Source organism: Pleurodeles waltl, chromosome 12 (genome assembly GCF_031143425.1).
Source record: "Pleurodeles waltl isolate 20211129_DDA chromosome 12, aPleWal1.hap1.20221129, whole genome shotgun sequence".
Classification (NCBI taxonomy): domain Eukaryota; kingdom Metazoa; phylum Chordata; class Amphibia; order Caudata; family Salamandridae; genus Pleurodeles; species Pleurodeles waltl.
Window position 1 is genome coordinate 671,918,136 of NC_090451.1, and position 16,319 is coordinate 671,934,454.

General features: G+C 42.9%; 1 protein-coding gene and 1 long non-coding RNA gene across 13 annotated transcripts in view; one reads left to right on the top strand and one right to left on the bottom strand.

The window, feature by feature from the left end:
- The window catches only part of LOC138268685 (uncharacterized), a 180,727-nt gene that overhangs the window by 142,518 nt on the left and 21,890 nt on the right, over positions 1-16,319 (bottom strand). Inside the window, exon 2 of the long non-coding RNA XR_011200056.1 lies at positions 1,978-2,082. This is a non-coding gene — a long non-coding RNA (uncharacterized lncRNA). The remainder of the gene's footprint in view (positions 1-1,977; positions 2,083-16,319) is intronic.
- Positions 1-16,319, top strand: part of LOC138268683 (immunoglobulin kappa light chain-like) — a 180,866-nt gene that overhangs the window by 132,227 nt on the left and 32,320 nt on the right. The gene's annotated exons all lie outside the window — the stretch shown is intronic.

Consider the following 16,319-nt stretch of genomic DNA (forward strand, 5'->3'; position numbering starts at 1 on the left):
TAACCCTGAGCTGAGGCTCCACTCCAGCCTCAGCTCACTGGTCTGTTAACTGTGGCAGGGGTAAATTCACACCTGGTAGAACATGGGCCTGCTGCTTCCCTATTTGGTAACTGCAGGTGTGCAAACGTCAGGTACATTGCTGGACATTAATCCAACCAGGGATAAGCCAGACACCTAGCCAATGCCACCGTACTACAAATGAAGGCCTCAGGGGGTTGCAGATGATTTGGGAATAGGAGCACAGTAGTGAAGGCTGCCACGAAGTATTGATATTGGCACTTTTACTAAGTCCTTTATTTTAGCTAACAATTATTTGCAGTATGAAATGTGTGGTTTCTTGTTTTCTATCATTTATAATTTCTTAGTAATGCCAACGATATTATGTCCCAAGAAATACCAGCAGTCAATGTGCTATTTGCTATATAACAACTGACTTGACTAAAAGTGTCAACGATATCAAATGGCCATTTCCCAGTTGGATTTATTGCATCAATGCGCTGTTCTCAGATCAATTTGGTAATAGGCACTGGCATCAGCATATCATAATTATGTCTGATTTTTTTTCAGATTGATGCAGGGTCTATACAATAAACAGAAATTTGAGTACACTATGCTTTGATTGCTTCATAAGAGCACAGGTGTTCCTGGGTTTCAGGGTTCACATTCACTAGGGTTCAGGGTAGTAAACCTGGCCGAGCTGACAGCACGCTCCAGACAAACCTATCCTTTCCCTCAAAAGATAATGCTGGTATAAGGGCAAAAATTGTTTGGATCCCAACCTGGACCTACAGACGAACAACCACAGGAATGCACTGGTTACAGGCAGCCATTGTAATCCAAGAGTGAAGGAGGACCAGCTGATGCAAAAGTACCTGCTAGAAGACACCATAGCAAGCACTCCATTTAGGTTAAGCGGGAGCACCAGCGGGGAGCCAACGCAACAAGTACCTCAAGAACCTTGGAGGAACAGTCTCAGTTCAAGGGAGGGGAAAGAATGTGATAGTTAGTAACGCATTATGTTGAGTTGTGTCTGGAACATACATATAACATGCAGGAGGGTCTACACTTTAATATAGTCCACCCAGGAGCTACAGATGGGAAACCTACAGGAATGCTCTGGTTATAGGCAGCCCCAAGTAAATCTCTATGCAATCTAGATAGGAGCTTGGCACCAACACAGTGGGTTGATATTTAGCACCACAGTGCCAAAAGGAGGATAATCCTATTGAAGGAATATAATTACCAGATAATATTGTCATCTAGGAACAACAGGGGAACAATCTAGAGGAATGCACCAGTTATAGGAAGCCAGAGTGAATACTCTCTAGAGGAGTGAGAGTTGGTAATCCTCATAAAGAACTGGTTTTAGGCAGCACAGACATATACTCTATACCAGAGGTCTTCAAACTGGGGGGCGGACCCTCCTGGGGGGGCCTCAAGTGGTCCCAGGGGGGGCGCCAGACTCTGGCCAAAAGAAGCATTACACAAATAAAAGGCCTTTATTTTAAGCAGAAACATGTAATTGCCCTTTTAAAAAGGCAACAGTACTTACCTGCAATGTTTAAATAGGTCTAAACATATTTAAACATTGCCATCTTTATAAAATATTAGTGAAAAATTCTGAGGGGGGCCCAATGATTTTTATTTTTCAAGTGGGCGGGCGTGGCATTAAAAAGTTTGGAGACCCCTGCTCTATACTGAGGCCATACAGGAGTGATCGAGGAGCCACCCACAAAAATGCTCTGCTTTCAGGAAGTCGAGAATCTAGGATGGAACAAAGACAGACAGATTTGGAGCATACCGTTCAATAGTCTCTGCTAGAGGTTATGTGTAGTATGTATTCACTGAAAAAAACAAAGGTTAAAGTGATGATATATTTAGGTGAAATTGTCAGTCAAAATATAACATTTTAAACTCTGAAAAGTAAAAACCACTGAAATTCACCAGTTACAGTTAACAATAACTATTTAATCTTACCACTGCTGGTGAAGTGGATATACTGGGGACACAGCTGATAACCTTTCAGGCACCTTGATTTTGGACACCGTTGGCATTTTATTTTTTCTGAATCAGAGTTTGATTCTGAAATAAATGGAAACAAATTATTGTTCCTGGTATATCCACTTCACCAGCAGTGGTAAGATTTTGTAATTTAATCTCAAGGGAACTGATAATTACAGGAAAGAAAATAAATCTACATAACAGCACAACTACCTGGTACAGCGTCAGCATAGGATACCCATATATTTAGAAGTTTCAGAAGCAGTCTAAATAGACCTACGGTGACCAAGGTCATATGTGAGATTTACATAGAATGGGCTGAGAAAGAAAGGATGGCGGCAAGAAATCAGGTAAATTAAAAAATTTACTACTGCCCCCAGAATTCTTTTTTCATAAGCTCAATTTGAGTGTTCTACAAAGCTGAAACAGAGGGTTCTATCACACAGAAGTATTATCGATGCTCCTCATAATACTGTACTATTTGGCAATAGTTAGATCGAGAGACTCACCAGGCATTAAAAATGTAGCCTTCATGATATTCAAATTAGCATTTCTATTAGAAGTCATGAAACCTAGCATTCTGTTCTGTGTTCTCTTGTTCGATTAATATAAAATAAATGGTCAAAACAAACTGAATATTTGAGGATAAACCAATTGGGCTTGACCTCACAAAAACAATTAATATAGGTGGATATTGTTTGTGTTTTAAGCAGAGCAGTGCTGGAAAACAAGCAGTATTTTGGACAAATGCCACTAGCTATTAGAGTCTGAATGCATTGACATCTGCTTAAATATATCTTGAAGCAAATTGTGTTCTCTAACATGCTAGTTCATAGTTGTAACACAATCCTGTTTGTTCCAATGACATGAGTGTCTTACTTTGGAGAAGACAGGTCTCGCAACACCTGCGTCTATACTTTTTTTCTCTGCCCTACATCTCTGAACATTAAGTCCTCAGATTTCAGACACATGCATAGTCAAAATTATGTGCAAATAACAGGTGTCAATTGTCAGTTATTGAAGGATGTCTACTTTAATATTTGCATACCTCGAATTATGTCCTCAATGCCCTCTGGTTCCCACAGTATAAAAATGCAGCTCACCAGGCTTTGCATTTTTATAGTTAAGGACCAGACCTCAAAAAGTCAATAGTACAACTGGAGGGATGAGGCTGCTGCAGATCCTGGTGTCTTGGGGCCTCTTGTGGATTTCATGTACGTATAGTAAGGGCATATGTATATTGCTTTTTGGTAGTATTGATTAAGTGAATTTTATTAATACTGCACTAATATACCAAGCAATGTTCTAATTTCATGTTTACTTTTCAGATGGCCTGGCTCAGAAACCTGTGATATCTCCTGCAGTCCAAGTCAGTATTGGTCAAAGCACAGAAATAGGCTGTGAGGTTGAAGCAGACGACGGAAATGCTCTACTGTACATATGACAGATCCCTGGAGAAGATCCAAAGCTCATTCTATACCACCATAAGACCTACACCCTTCCTAATAATGGACCTGGCATATCGTCTTCCCAGTTTACTGCCTCAGTAAACAGCGCTGGGACCCAGTATCAACTCATTATAAAGGATGCAGAGATCAGAGACACAGCTCACTACTACTGTGTTAAGTGGTACTCAAGCATCAGTTCATTCCACTGTGATAAACAGCCTGTCAAAATCCACAGAACTGAATAGCCCTTGGTTGGGAATTACTAAGTGAATATTGGATTAGTGTGGTAATATCATTTTTCAGTAACTGTGTTACCCCAAGTGGTGGTCGTGAAATTAGTGCAATGTATTAAAGCACATTTTTAAGGCTTTAATGGGCATAGCCTACTGTGCATATAAGTGGTTTTATTACATTTCTGGTTTGGTAAAGCAACTTTCTCTGTATGCAAACATATTGTTAAATGAACAGAAAGCGACTTTATGAACATTTACCATGATTTTTCCGCCCCCTTGAGCTACAGTAACTTCCATGCTCAATCAACGCAGGGAATTTATAGGGTTTTGAAAATGAGACATTGCTACCCCGGGGTCATTTCTCTTTAGGACAAGTGCTACTCTTTTGACCACCATCTTTGATACAATGCGCTGTTTTTTTCTTCCACTTCTTCATGTCATGGCCAATTATGGGAATTCTATACATGGAGCATGTACATTTGTATGTATAAATATAACCCCATGACAGCTTAGGAAAGCACAATAAGTGCAGCTCTAAAATTCTCAATTGTTTACATAAATTTTTCTAGTATCTTAATGTTTCCTCTAAGACTAATCAAATTTAAATTAGACAGTTTGATATCACTTCACATCTGTAGTACTGGATGTTATCTAATTTCAAAGATAATGCAATTGATGGATTGTTTGAATTAATCTTAGCCACTGGCAATCGCTTGGGGCTGCATCCCAGTTCATCATTTTTTGATCACCACGCCACTCTAGATGAAGGCCTGCCTTATGCAAATCAGTACAGCCCTTGTTCCTTAGGGGGACAGTCTGTCGAGAACTGCCAGGAAAGGCCCCAACCAGAAAGGATCACAAGTAACCCCAGACCAAGGGGAAAAAGAACCATGTATTACCTCAAACAGTTGCCAGTGATTAATTTCAAGAAATGTGTATACAGTTCAAACAGATTTTTCATTATTCCGTCATTACCTGTTGGTACATCAAATAATATTATGAGGACGAAAATATAAGACTATCCAAACATCATTGAAATTTGTCCCATACTTCTAACCTAATCTTTCTTTCCACTCTAGCTTTTTGTTTGTACATCGCACATTCAATTTCAAATATGGAACACACCTTTTGCCAGCTATTGGGGTATTCTGATGGACGCCCTTCCGGACATTGTCTAGCAATTATAATTTCTTATAGGTTGTTTAGGCACAAATGTTTGGGGTTGGCTTTTGCAGGACATTGACCCCAACCAGTTAAAAAAGGTTAACTATAAAGTGGCTAGGTATGCTACAAAGGAAGGGTTTGGCAGCAATGGGTTAAAACATCTAAGCAGACCATGAATCAATAGATATATACCAATTAATATACAGATTTTTGTACCTGAGGTTTTCTATGATGGCATGGCTACGAAATGGGCATAGAAAGGGCTTATCCAATTGGAATGTTATCTGAAGAACAATATTTGGTAACATATGAAGAGCTTAAAAGTGATTTTCAATTTCCATGGCATGAGTTTCATAAATATCTGAAAATAACGGATGATTTAATAAAATCACACATGGACAAAATGTAAGTATTGACAATCTTAAGCAAACTTGAGACCACTACAATTAAAAATGCATAGGCATCTTTGAAGCAGGCATTACAAAGCTGTAATAATGGGTTATCCGAGGACTGGCACAAGGTACGAATATTACAACTACCACTGATTTGTCATTGCAAAGTTTCAGACTAAATTGTAAATATCTATGAGCTGCTAATCTACACTTGCACCATTAAAGACAATACATTGGTTATACTACACTCCAAATAGGCTTCATACATTAAATATCAACGTAAGCTTGAATTGTCCTAGATGTTTAATTAGACATGTAGATGAGTCCCACATGTTTGTCACGTATACATTACTCAAGGAGTTTGGCAAGCAATTTCGTGCAAGCTAGGCAAAATGCTAAGCAGTGATATAATTCTTAGCACACCGTTGATACTTCTGGGGGTGGATACGGGTGGCGATATAGTGCCTTCCTGCATTAGCATACGTGTTGTTACCATAGTTGTAGTATCACAAATATTATCGCGAAGTACCTTACCAAAAGACATGACCATTACTATCCAAGGGCGTCATAATGTTATTAGCAGAGTAAATTCGGATACATTTACTTAACATACACACTGGGAACTATGGTAAACTGGCACAAAGTTGCGCATGACGAATTACTATAAATTGTATGACACTAAATAAAAACGTCATGATTACCTGTAACCATTGTTGTGTAAATCACTAATACAGGGAGCCCCACAAGTAGTATGCTATCCACTTGCAAAGAGCATTCAGCGCCTTGTCAGGGTTAGTAAGTACAATATAAATACCACTCTCATACCATATAGTGTCATACCATGCAGTACTTCAAGTTACTGCTGTCTAAATATGGCACCAGTAGGCCAGGAGTTGGTGTCAGTGCATCAACTGCAGTGGGTGAAGCCCCCACATCAGAACCAGCACACAACTGTGTTTTGGGCAGCAGAGTTACTTTGCAGGTATGGTTTTTGCATAAATGTGACTATGAGAGTCAACTTGGGGCAATGGAAAATAAGAAAGAAGTAATCAGAGGAACTAGTACATCTACCAAATCCAAGAATTACTGTTGATATTTTTGTGTTGACTTTCTCAAGCTGCAGTTAATAACTAATAGGCACAAGGCTACAAGTGATATTACAGAAGAGCCCAGGACTAAATGACCCCAGAGTCTTTTGGGTCTTTGCACACTCATAGGCCTGTTTAAAAAACGGTGGGATGAGAAGTTGCTAATCGTGTTTCGATTTGGAGCATTGAGTAGGACTAGCAAATGATTTTCACCTATGCATAAACACACGAGGCCTGATTGACAAAGAAAAACTCACACTTTGTGTAAGTTTACGATTGTTTGCTATTCACAGAGTGTTTTACAATTAGTATCTTTACAAGTGCAGTCTCCGCACATAGAAAGACCTATCTTTTTTTGTGCGGAGACGTCGCACTCTCACAGATACTACCAGCCGCAAATTTCAAGGGGAGGGGCAAGGGCTTGGGGGGAAGGGGATGGAGAGGGAGGGAAAAAAAAGGTACCTTACCTCTGTCTCTGTCCCCTGCCGCCTTGTGCTCTTTTGCCCTCTATGTAGTGTCCCAGCATTCACTGGGACACCAGCTCCGGCTCCCCAGCAATACTGGTGTTACTTCCATTCTAAACATAGCATGTAAGCAGCGTCAGAATTGGTCTAAGCGACAGTGACTGCCAGTCAGACACAACCCTGCGGTCTGTTTTGACAGCCATCTTAGCCCGTCCAAACACACATGCGCACTTAGTGCACTCTCCCCTCTTCCACCCCCCATCCCTCCCTGTACTGCTGGCTGAGCCACAGGCGAAAAATGAAACAACAGTGGAACTTGTTTCATTTTTCATTTCCTGGCTCTTGGCTTGGGTGGCGACGCTCCTTTCCCATAGCGAAGGAGCTACTCCTGGATACTACTTGTAAATCCCTTGGAATAGGAAACTTATACGAAAGTGTGTGTTTGCACTTGTGAATCAGGCCCTATGGAAAACAACATCACAAATCATTACTAAGCCCAATTTGCCTCTGCTAATACTGCTAATACTGCTAGCACCAGGACTGGGTTAATTTTCTCCACGAAGTGGGACCTGATAGTAAGTACACAATCAAACAAAGGTGTGAGCGCCTAATAAGCAGATGATTTTACAGTAGTGCTCGATCAATTACCCCTGTCTCTTTCGAAGGACAAAACACTCATGAGATTATTTACACGCAGTCAAGAACACTAAAATCATGTGATTTTGTAGCTCAAAGAAGTAAAACGTTTCGAAAAATGCAGTGGCACGTGTTGCTGCGCAGTGGAAGGCCCTTTGCAGAGGTTGACTGGTCACTTTTCTGTTTCGCATTGCTATATTTGGGTGTTAAACTGGTACTAATGTGGTTCAACCAATGCTCTCACAGTGTTAATAAGTATAAAAATGACAAAAAAATTAAGTAACACTTTTACAAAATGTGCAACATTACGTCACATAATTTGCCTTTTACTGGTGGATAATTAGGTCCTCTTCTGCCACATAATTTCAGTGGCGTGCATATAGCTTCAACAGTTAGTGCTGTGCTAATGACTGGGGTGCAAATTAAGGTTACGTCAGAAATGTATGCCTGATTTACACCAATGTCATACTAAATAAATGTCGGAACCATGTAAATAGGTTTATGCACACAGGTTTGCAAGAGCAATTGCCAGCAGATATCCCTAATAAAGAAAGCTATGAGTGCAAAACCAGATCAATGCTGATGTGAAAATAGTCCCAAATTATGTTTGCTCTTGATTTTTCACTGGTGTCACTTTCTAAATGAATGAGTCAAGAAACAAGAGTCTAAAACAGAAAAATAAAAAAGTCTCAGGCAATAACAGTGAGCACCACGTCACTTCCTGCTCATGTCTTTACACACTGCTGCTTCGACGGTTGTTCATGACCTGAAATAACATCTTACGAAAAAAGTTAGTTTTTATGTACCATTAATTCAGATTACTCATATTGTTTCCTCCTTGTGTCCATTGAACTGTGTAAGTGTGATTTCCACCAACGCCTGCATCTCATTTCCACTTACCCGGCCTGACCACCTGCCTCACCTTCCTACCTTGCAGCACAGCCTCAAGTCTACAAAAAGGAAACTTTTAGGTACCATACTGTACCATACATAATTAGGCAGTTGATGGAATTGTTATCTCTCCACCTGTGGCTTTCACATATGTATCACATGGATGGCTGTATGCCAAAGTATACATTTTTGTTATCATTGCTCTGTAATAACATTGGGTCTGGAATAATGACTACCAATATATTGTCAAGGTAATTATGTATATGCAAGTATGCATTTACTGTTCTTGATTATACGTATATGTACCTGGAAATCATCATATATATAGATATATAGATATATATACATATATTTATTTATTTATTTATTTTTTACTGAAAAAAACACAAAGGTTAAAGTATTGTAGTTAGGTAAATATGTCAGTCCCATTAATATTTTGAACTAAATAAAATCACAGAAATGCACCAGTTATGGTTAGCAGCGCTAACAAAATTTGTGCCCCCAACATGCACTGCTTATGACCTCACCTGACATCACTAATGCTGACATCTCAAATTACATTGGTTTTGGCCATGGAGACCCTAACCCCTGGGACCCTCCACAATTTTTATGGGGAACGGGCATATGGACCCAATCCCCCAGGGCCCGGTATTATTTATAAGACGAGGGGGTATGTGCCCCACCCCACCCTTTCAGGGCTGATTTTGGCCTCCGAGACCCCATTTCCTGGGGCCCAGTGGTATTTGTAGGGGGTGGGGGCACACGCCCCCAGGCCCTTTTTTGCCCCAAAAGACCTCATCCACTAGGGTCTAGCAACATTTTGTCAGGGGAGGGAGGTGCATAGTGCCCTTCCAGTGGCTAATTTCGATCCCAGAACCCCTTCCCCCAGGGCCTGCCAAAATTCTACAGGGGGAGGTGGGTACGCAGCCCCCCTCCATTAGCTGATTTTGGCCCTGGGGAACCCATCCCCTGAGGCTCACACCATTAAGGGTGGGTCCCCTTTTTTGGAAGGCAAGATGGCGGCCGAGTGATTCGGTTGTATTGTGCTCCCTCCCTCTGTCTGGCTGTTCGAATTTAGATGCCCCACCCACTTTCGCATCCAAACCGGTCACCGGCTATGAGTGTGTCTCAAACTAGTTTCAGGCGATACACAAGCTTACCTCGGCGTTTGGAGTTCGCCTGCTTGTTTACGTGTTCGGCAGCGAGCGTGCTACATTCTCTGCTACATTGTTTCAGCGTGTTGTTGAGGAGGCATGTAACACGGATGCCAGTGAGAAGATCAAAGGCGGCACCCGCTGGAGTCGGAGTTGGGGCCGCCGCAAGGCAAGATGGAGCCCATGGCTCTGGCAGGGCAGGAGAATGTGGGTGGTGAGACCCTCTACTCGGATGGCAGGTGAGCCGGATAAAACAAAGTCAGCGTCTTTGGCAAAATTGGTGAGTGCTCCTCTAGGAAAATATTTTTTAATGAAAACACACGCTGATCTGGCAGTAAAATGGAAAGAGACTACTGGCAACAGTATTGATATAGGTGGGATTGTGGAGTCAAATGCGAATATATTGTCTGGCGATTGTGTGATTGAGCAAGAGGATGGAGAGATACACAAGGAATCCTCACAAACAGGAAATGCTGATGTTCCCCTCACTCCTGTACGCATAAATTTGTCCATGGAAGAAACAGAGGAGGGCAGGAAATCTGAAATAATTAACAACTCTGTTCCTAGAGGCACCCTAGCCCAGGCAGAGGCACAGGCTCTGACACAGGCCCTGGTTCATGACCTATCATCTTTAAATATGGGTTAGAAAGCACAGAAGGGCGAAAAACCCGGGGTCAAAGGGGGCTGATCTCAAAAAATGGTCAAGATTTTGACTTGGGGGATACATTTTTCTCTTTATCAGACCAATCCAGTTGGACTAGTGATGAAGCTATTGAATCCAGGGAAGGGAGCATTTGGGTTTGAAATCATCCTGGTCCGAAGCAGGCTCCTAGACAACTACGCCGGGTGAGGATGAAGATAAGAAGTCTGAATGGGGAAAAGGGTCAGGTCAACCTGAAAGCTTTAAAGCGGCTACGGTTAAAAAAAAGATGAAGAAGAGAATTTCTGGCTCAGGCTCACCGTCAAATTACTGCGAAAGCATCTAAAGCCCTACAATGGGATTATTCTGTAACGCCTGGGCTTGGTGGTCTTGGCTCCTTGGGTGGCTCTTTGGCTGATACAACCCAAACTTCTCTGGAGATGATACACCAGAGCATTAAAGCATCTGGAGGAGACAAAAGCTGAGAGCCGTAGAACACAATTGGCTTGCCGCAAAATGCAGGGAGCTATTCAACGGGTGGCTAAGACTTGTACCGACTTTGCAATACGTATAAGAGAGGCTGAAACAAGTATATCGAAATGGGACATTAGAGAATCTTTGAGAAGCCAAATGGAGGACACTCAGTGGAAAATGGCAGATCTTGAAAACAGACAAAATAACCTTCGAGTCCTGGGTATCCTAGAGAGGCTGGAAGGGGCAGACCCACGGAGCTTCGTGATGAATCTATTTAAGGAAGCCTTCCCAGATTTAGCGCAATGGGATTGGGAGAAGGAAGTTCAGAGAGCCCGTAGATTCCCCTTTAAACTGAGAAAAACGGACACAGAAGGAGGGAAACCCAGGATTATATTGATATGTCTTCATAATTATCTGGCAAGACAGGCGGTGCATGATCTTGCTTGTCCGGATCACAAACGTACTGCTCTAGGATGTGACTTTTTCGTCAGGCCAGATTATTGTCATGCCACGGTTGAAAGAAGGTGGAGACTTAGACAATTAATCCTACCACTGAAGAACCAAGGTGTTCAGGCCTTTTTGATAAATCCAGCCAAACTGAAAGTGATCGTTGGTGGCAGGACTCTCTTTTTTATTTCGGATGTAAAGGCTAAAGAGTATTTGTACTCACTTTCATATCTTACTGAATTGACAATGGGGGGCTGGAAGGCTATCAGGCTGCTATTACTATATTATGCTTTTTTTTCCCTTTTTTTCTCCTTGTGGTGATACACGAGGGGCGGAAATATAATTTTGGTTATATGGTGGCGGGGTTTGTGGGTCGGGGGAGATGTTAGGGGAGCACTAATCCATCAGGGGAAGGACCTGGTTGGTCCTGTGCCTTCTAATAGCTGGGGGGTAGGAGGGAGCTGAGGGGTTAGGGGATGGGTCGGGTGGTGGGTTTGGGGGGGTTCAAGTGGTGCAAGGGTTTGGGGACTGGCTGGTAGGGAGAGGTGGGTTGTTGGAGGTGGGTTGGGAGGAAGCTGAGGTCAAGAAAGGGCAAGAAAAATAACTACATGATTGCATATAGACAGGATGTTTTTATTGGGATTATAGTAAAATGGGATGGCAAAAGTTGCTGGGGGATAAGTTATTTTGGGAAAGCAATTATAGCCAAACTGGGACATTTAGAGGAAAGAATATGGCACATAGGTTAAGAATATGTTCGGTCAACATATGTGGTTTGAATAATCCCCAAAAGAGAAGCAAGGTGGCTGTGGCCATAAAAGCAATGCAGGCAGATTTGGTCTGCCTGCAAGAGACCCATATCCATTGGGGGAAACACGAGGTGCTAAGACGGTTAGGCATGACACTCTTAGCCTGTACACAGCAGACGGGGGCAACACAGGGAGTGGCAATTTTGGCCAGAGGATCTATATGTAGTCTAGGTCGCTCGATGATAGACAAAGATGGCCGTTGGATCATTATAGAATGTAAAGCAGGTGCTGCTAGATTTACTCTTTGAGCTGTTTATGGTTCTAACTTTGATGAAGTTGAAGCACTTGATGTGTTAAACTTAGAATTAGCTTCTTGGCCGCTCCCTTTGGTGAGGTGCGGGGATTCCAATATTCACATTGAAGTTAATAAAGGGTTTACATCATCAGGTAGATATTATGGACGCAAACCCAAGGTGCATAAGGCTCTGTGTGATCTGATGCAAGGTCACGCCTTGGTGGATGTGTGGGAAAAACTTAAATCCCTGGACCCTGGCAATACATGCTACTCTTTCCCCCAACAACAAGTTGGTACACCTTGATTACATTTTTATCTCACTAACATTAATTTCTGGAGCAGAGATAGAACTAACCCCCAGAATTGTATCAGACCATAATCCATTGTGTGTCTGGTTATACCGTTTACTGGATTCTGTAGGCCGCGCCGTTTCTGGACGTTTGATAGGAAACTATTATGGGACCCAGCCTATGTAGATCATATATGCGAACATGGCTGATACAGTCCTTAGATGACAATAGAGACACCGCGGCTCCAGAAATAAACTGGGATGCATTAAAGGCTGGAATCAGAGGGAAGACTCTGTGATTTGGCCTACATTTGCAAAAAAGGAGGGAGGTTGAGGCTAGGAGTTTAACTCAAGAACTCATGCAGGCTGAGAGGAAACTAGTACATAGTAAAAGAAAGGAAGAAGAGACCAGCGCTGATCAAGCTAAGGTAACAATACTCAAGGCAAAGGCCAACCAGCACCTTAGCAAGGCGGTAGCAGCGAAGTACCAGATTTCTAGGGCCGAATGTTATGAGTATGGGGAAATCACGGGTAAAATCTTAGCTAGGCGGGTTAGGCAGAACACCCTAAGTAGGGATATAACAGAGATGGTGCATTCTCAGGGGTGCAGGGTGGATAAGCTGGAGGATATTATGGAAGTCTTTAGGGACTTCTATGAGAAGTTATACTCTGATGATGTACAACAACTAGTTGGGGGTCATGGGGGACCTGTGCAGTTTCTGAGTGAACTACAAACAGGTAGACTTCCTCAGGAGGAGCAAAATCTACTGGATGCCCCAATATCATCAGAAGAAATCTATGAGGCTAGGAAAAGCTCCAGGACCGGATGCCTTGCCACTAGAATTTGTTAAGGTATTTTGGCAAGAGCTACGCAAGGATATGTTATTAACATTTGTAACAGTCCAGTTGGGGCAGATCCCACCCTCCTGGGGATTAGCTACTATAGTAGTGTTAAAAAAAAGACAGTGCTGCAAACGTCCCTGGGTCTTATAGACCTATTTCACTGCTGAATTGCGACAGGAAAATATACGCCAAGATCCTAGCAAGTAGACTAGCATGGGCTATTGCTCCGTTAGTATCTAGATGACAACATGGTTTTATTCCTGAGAGAGGGACAGTAGATCATATTAGAAGAGTTATATCCCTGCTTGATCTGTCGGAAGTACAACAAACATCTTTGGGTGTGATCTTGCTAGATGCTGAGAAAGCATTTGATCATGAGGCTTGGCCCTTCTTATGGGAGGTCTTGAGATGGAAGAGGGTTGGGAAGGGGTCTTTAACAGCTATTAAGGGATTGTACATAACCCCCAAAGCTCAGCTACGCTTGACTGGCTTAGAATCTGACCTAATATGTATTTCTAGGGGAACGAGACAGGGATGTCTCTGCTCTCCGTTACTATTTGCACTATACATAGATTCCGTCCTAAGTAAATTAGAAGAGTGCAAGGATATTACCCTAGTCATTTGTTGTGGGGAGAGGTATAAGGTGCTGGCATATCCAGATGATGTGGCGATAGTTGCAACTAATCCGGAGGTAGCGGATAAGGAAATTGAAAAACTGGCCAGTGTATTTGGAGTATATTCCGGCTAAAAGATGAATAAGGACAAGACTCAGATTATGTGTTCTCCCCAGACTATTATTAGAGACAAGCGGGTTGTACCTGATGCTGTATATCTGTGGATAAGAATTACTGGTATAGTCGGTCAAGCTGTGGAGCAGAATATGGCCCTGATGCTGGCCAAAATCAAGAAAGACTTAGATAGGATAAACCATCTACATTTATCTCTTCTAGGTCGTTGTAATGTATTAAAAATGAATATCTTCCCCAAAATACTGTGGGCCTCATTATGACCCTGGCGGCCGGCGGTAAGCTGGTGGTAACACCGTCAACAGGCTGGCGGTGTTCCGCCAGCTATTATGACTGTGGCGCAATAGCCACGGCCATACCGCCGCCTCTCCCGTCATAATCCCCAGGGCAGCGGTGCAAGCACCGCTGCCCTGGGGATTATGAGTCCCTGACTGCCAGCCTGGCCACGGCGGTAAACACCGCCATGGAAAGGCTGACGGTAAGGGGGACTTGGGGTGCCCCTGGGGGCACCTGCACTGCCCATGCACTTGGCATGGGCCCCCAGGCATTGCCCCGCCGTGCATTTCACTGCCCGAATTTCGGGTAGTGAAATGTGCGACAGGTGCTACTGCACCCGCTGCACATCAGCAGTGCCGCTGGCTCTATTACAAGCCGGCAGCAATGTTGATCTGACTTTTCCGCTGGGCCAGCGGACGGAAACACTGTTACCCTCCCGCTGGCCCAGCGGAAAAGTCATAATAGGGAGCCATGAATACTGCCGGCACTGGCGGTATTCTGGCTGCCGCAGCCTTGGCGGTCTTTTAAAAAGACCGCAGAGGTTGTAATGAGGGCCTGGATCTTTTTCGGACCACCCCCCTGGAATCTACTAAGAAGTGGCTGACTAAATTGGAGAGTATCACAAACAGTTTTCTGTAGGGATATACTGAGCCAAGAAGGGTGTTGAAGTATATGACACTCCCAAGATCCCGGGGCTGGTGGTCCATCCCCCAGTTCATGTTATATTATTATGCGTGCGCATTGCAGCAGATGAATGTTTTGATCACTGGAGAAACACAGGGGTGCTCTTATGCTGATTCTCCCTCGATCTATGAGATGATGCTGAGATAAGAGGCTCAAGGGTGGCTGCAGAAGCACATAGAACCAAGCTACTATAAGAAAACAAGATTCAAGGTCCTGTGAGCAGCCCAGCTGATATGGCGGCAACTGAAGCGACGGTGTTCCATGGGAAGGATAAATAGATTCACACCAATGTCAGCACCTCCCCTCCCTTCCTCTATCTTTCATGGTCCTAAAGTGGAGATCTGGAAGCAACAAGGAATAACTAGGATTGGTGATCTATGCGCCAGTATTACACTCAAGGCGTTTACTGAGCTGCAGCATCAATATGATATACCTCGGTCCCATTTTTTTAAAAATTCTGCAAATCCAAGATTTTTTCCAGTGCGATAAAAGATGAAATCCCCTTATAGATAAGATTCCAATAATAGAAGCAGTTAGGCATACGGTTAGAATAGGGGCACTCTATAATCTGCTGTTAGAAAAGCAGACGGATGATATGGAGTTGCAGCATGGAAAATTGAATATTCGGTTTGGGAAGCAGGGAAACTGGGTGGAAAAATCTGTGGAAATGTCAGAAAGAGCATTTCTTTCAGCTGGCCTAAAAACTCAACACCATAAGACAATGTTCAATTTGTATTATACGCCGGCTAAAGTTTGTAAGTGGGCTGGGTCTGATGGCACATGCAATCGCTGTGGGGAACAGGAGGTGGAGATTGTTCACATGTTTTATGCCTGCTCTAAGTTGAAACCGTTGTTACAGGCAATTGAGCATTTCTTAGGGGATATTATTGGGGTGCGGGATGTCCTTACACCCACATTGGTATTGTTGGGGGTGTTGGATCCCGCACAGATAAATGAGTGCTTGAAAAAAGAGAAGTATCTTCTCTTTATGGCCATGACGATCTTGCAGCTGTGTATTGCTTCAGACTGGTTAAAGGCTGAGCCTCCAGCATTTGAGAATTGGAGGGCGAGATTACTGGCCCTCCAGATTTTGGAGCTGAGCTTGTATAGGCTCAAAGGTTATAGAAAGAGATGTTGGGGTCAGCGGATTTGGTCAGCACTGAGCAAGTGGGTGGATGATACAATGATGTAAGTCGGGGTATTAGCTAGCTTTAACTGCTTTTTAGACAATGCTGCAGTGTTGGTGAAATATTTTTTAACTTTGCCATCCATTATGTCTTTGTTTTCTTATTGATTTAAGGCTAGTTTGTGTTTTTTGTGTGCTTTTTTTGCTTTGATGCTGGTAATGCTGTCTTGTCCGCAAATATTTTTTTAAAAAAAATGGTGGGTCCCCTTGTGCCCACCC